The sequence below is a fragment of the Rutidosis leptorrhynchoides genome, chromosome 8, assembly GCF_046630445.1.
Source record: "Rutidosis leptorrhynchoides isolate AG116_Rl617_1_P2 chromosome 8, CSIRO_AGI_Rlap_v1, whole genome shotgun sequence".
Classification (NCBI taxonomy): domain Eukaryota; kingdom Viridiplantae; phylum Streptophyta; class Magnoliopsida; order Asterales; family Asteraceae; genus Rutidosis; species Rutidosis leptorrhynchoides.
In genome coordinates this window covers 356948592-356953217 of record NC_092340.1, presented here as the reverse complement: position 1 = coordinate 356953217, position 4626 = coordinate 356948592, and positions in this window count along the sequence as shown.

The following is a 4626-nucleotide window of genomic DNA, read 5'->3' as shown; positions in this document are numbered from 1 at the left end:
AAAGTTTAATTGCTAAATTAAATTAGTCAAGCATACAAACTGCATACCTAGTAGAATCTGAAGATAGAGGATGATGGTGAACGTTGGGATACATGAATGCTAGATCGCCAAGGAGAGGTGAGGGAAAGCAGAAAAACGTTAGGAGCATTACCAGTTCGAGTGCTGAATAAGAACATAAAGAAAGTAATGATTTTCAGCTGTTGGTGTTAATCCATATAACATTATTGATTGATGCTAACATGTTGAGGTTGAGATTAAGAGTTTCTTTGTATTGCAAAGGTAACTCCATCAACGTTGTTTACGCGAATTTAGTCTGTTTTTCTAATAATTCAACATTCTTTGACATAGTTGTTGAGAAAAGCTACACCGAATTATAGCAAACCGCTAGTAATATTTGAAATAAAAATAATAAAGGAACACCAAGATTTAACGTGGAAAACCCCAATAGGGTAAAAACCACGGGCAAGGAAAGAAACGTTTCACTAATAAGAATAATATGAATTACACTTCTCACTAATTACAAGGATAAGCACCAATCTTTATATCTCTTGTGATTAGGAGATTAACACTCACTAACTCTGTATAGACTCTTTTAGTATACAAGAACACTTGTGATTTTGGGATGTTGAATGAGCTTGCTTATGATGGTATTTATACTAGTAAATATTGTGGTAGGTAAATGTGTAAAGATGTAGCACACAACATTGAAGCCTCCATCATAATAGTTAAGCATCAAAAACATGTGCTAGTTGACCAATTCCATTCAACTTCCACCAACCATCTTAATATTTCAACAATCTCCCACTTGAAGATTTGATTGAAGCACAATAAATCTTCACACGATAATTCTTCCTTGCCAATGATGTTGCTTACGTCTCTGCTAGGCCGCATGAGGAACGGCACCAAATAAACTTGTCATGGTTGATTGACTTTGTTAGAAAATCAGCCACATTGTCGTCAGTATGAATTTTCTGCATATCCACGGTTCCTTCTTCCACTTTCTCACGAACGAAGTGATATTGAACTCGTATATGCTTTGTCTTTGAATGAAATGACGGATTCCTTGCAAGATGCAAGGCACTCTGGTTGTCACAAAATATAGTGATATTCTTTTGTTTGTGCCCGAGTTCCTCCAACAACATCTTCAACCATACTGCCTCTTTAGTAGCTTGAGTAGCTGCTACATATTCTGCCTCTGTTGTTGACTTGGCTACAACTGACTGCAGTTTTGAAACCCAGCTTACTATTCCACCACAAAGTGTGAAAACATATGCAGTGGTAGATTTACTTTTATCGATATCACCTGCATAATCTGAATCAACATACCCTTTGACAATAAATTCCGGTTCCCCATAACATAATGCAACATCTAAAATTTTTACACTAAAAATTGCAAATCCACAGGGGCGGCTGTGCCCCCGCTTGTCCCTTCTAAAAAACGCCCGTGCTTGCATAGCCCTTTAGGTCGGGTTACTAGTAGGACACACAATGCAAACATGTAAAAAAAATCAGTTTTCATGGTTAGTTACCTCTAAAACTATCATAGTAAAAAAAAAAAATGCACAACTGAGAGTCTTAAATCCATATAGTTTGATACATTTTGATGCACTTAATTCAAAGTTTAATTGCTAAATTAAATTAGTCAAGCATACAAACTGCATACCTTAGTAGAATCTGAAGATAGAGGATGATGGTGAACGTTGGGATACATGAATGCTAGATCGCCAAGGAGAGGTGAGGGAAAGCAGAAAAACGTTAGGAGCATTACCAGTTCGAGTGCTGAATAAGAACATAAAGAAAGTAATGATTTTCAGCTGTTGGTGTTAATCCATATAACATTATTGATTGATGCTAACATGTTGAGGTTGAGATTAAGAGTTGCTTTGTATTGCAAAGGTAACTCCATCAACACTGTTTACGCGAATTTAGTCTGTTTTTCTAATAATTCAACATTCTTTGACATAGTGTCTGTAAAATTCACAAACTAGAAAGAAAAATTTAAACAAACCAGTCAATGTTAGACAACAAAGGTTATCAAAAAGGAAAGACGCATGATATCGTTTGATGACGGTTTTATTATTGACCTGAAAATTGTCGAATGCTCGAGAAGGTATATTGTCATCAAATTGCCTCATCGCGTTCCATGGACCATCTCCAATTAATCCTACCATTATTATTAATAATGGGTAGTTACTGCAATCATCAAAACAAGATAATGATAAATGGTAATTCTAAATTTCTATCATTGAAGAGTAAAACAAGTATTCAAAGACCTAGTTTGTTATACGATACACATCAATATGAAAGGTTCGACATAATTTGTTACACAACTATCCTTAAATTTACCACAATTATGTGGAAGTATGAAACTAATTGTCACTCACTCTGCGTGTCATTATATATATATATATATATATATATATATATATATATATATATATATATATATATATATATATATATATATATAGTGGTAGGATCAAGAGGGAAGTAACCATTCGGGGGAAAGCGGGGGAAGCAAAAAATTTTTTTTTTTTTCGTTTTTTGAAAAAACTTTATTCACGAACATTATAGATGAGATGAAAATATGAACATTTAGTAGAGACACTTTGTGATAAATGTTTTTATTTTGACGGGAAAACGCTCGAAGAAGTAATATATAACAATTATCGTATTTTTCGAGCGTATTTTGAGGTTTTAGCTATTGGGGTTTAGATATTAGGGTTTAGATATTAGGGTTTATAGGGTTTAGATATTAGGGTTTATGGTTTAGATTTAGGGTTTAGATTTAGGATTTAGATTGAGTTTTTAACACGAACGGTTTAGAGTTTAGGGTTTAGGGTTTGGTGTTTTGGGTTTATGGAATAAACCCAAAACACCAAACCCTAAACTCTAAACCCTAAATTCTAAATCGGGCTAAATTTTACTTCACAAAACATGAAAAAAAACCCTTCATATTCTTCACGAACAATATTATCTTGAATGTTATTTTTGTCGATCGTTTTTCCGCCTAAATAATAACATTCATCACGAAGTGTCTCTTCTAAATGTTCATATTTTCGTGTGATCTTGATGCCGGAAAAAAAAATTAAAAAAAAAACGATTTTTTTTTCGCTTCCCCCCGCTTCCCCCCGATTGGTTACTTCCCCATTGATCCTGCCCCTATATATATATATATATATATATATATATATATATATATATATATATATATATATACATACTAGTTTTTGAGCCCGTACGTTGCACGGGTGTGTAAAAAATAATGCAAAAAATGTAATTTGCAGTTTATATTGGTATGTAAATAGCGATAATAAAAAATGGAAAAATATAAGAATTATTTAAGAGCCCGTGGTGTTGACAAATTTTAAAAATTATTTTGAGTTTAAGAGCACGTGCTGTAAAAAAATTTAAAAATTCCTTTTGAGTTAAAAAGCCCGTGGTGTTGACGAATTTTAAAAGTTCTTTTGAGTTTAAGAGCCTCTGGTATTGATAAAATTTAAAAGTGGTTTTGGGTGTTGTTAGTAACTTAATGTCTACAATTATTTTTCTCACCATTAATATATTTTTTATATATAGATTATATCTGCGTAATATCTAGAGTACATTAAAAATTTATAATGGAACGTAACATTAGTAAAGTATAAGATATATTATTTTAGGATTATTATATACAAATTATTTTTAGAATAAAAGTGTAACCCGCGAATTTAATTTTAAAAAAGTTGTTGGTTATTTCGCCAAAATAATAGTACTCGAGGGAGTCGTCATGTATAATTAATATTATAATAGTTATATTTGCATGTTCATAAATTTTTTAAGGACCTAAACTGTAAATTCAAATCACTTCCATATTTATTGGTAAAAAGAAATACTCCATTGATAGTGCATTGAAACTCCGTTTCAAATACAATTTATTGTGTTTTATTCGTAAAATTATTTCGAGTTAAATGGTAATAACGATGAAATCTAACTCGCGACGAACCAAAAAATAAATCCGTTAAAAAAATTGGTGAATTTTGTTTCAAATAGATTCTCACTTCAACTTTCCTTTACAAAATCTCAACTTGTACCAACCAATTTTTAAGCAAAAATATAAATATAATCAAGATTTAAACATTCCACGTGCAAACCTTTCCAAATCACATTCTCAATTCTCAATTCCATTTAATGATTAAAATATACTCCGTATCTTTGTTTATATAAAGATCCTGTCAAGTCACGTGGTATTTTATTTTATATAATAAAATAATAATAATTGTAATATATATATATATATATATATATATATATATATATATATATATATATATATATATATATATATATATATATATATATATATATAGGAATTGGTTCATCTACAATGGAGCTTAAAATACATAGGGTAGTATGCCACTCTTGATTGACATGTGTCCATTTAAGAGAAAGATATTTATTTAAGTAATTTAAATGATAAAGGATAATTTAGTCAATTTAGTTTATACTAAACTTCTTAATTTTCAGTTAAACAATTCCGTAATTATTTAAAGGTAGTGTGAGTAACCTCTTCCTTAAAAATAGGTATGACATTTTCCATTTCAAGTTTTACATTTTTCAAAATCTTTAAGTGGAAGACATATACAG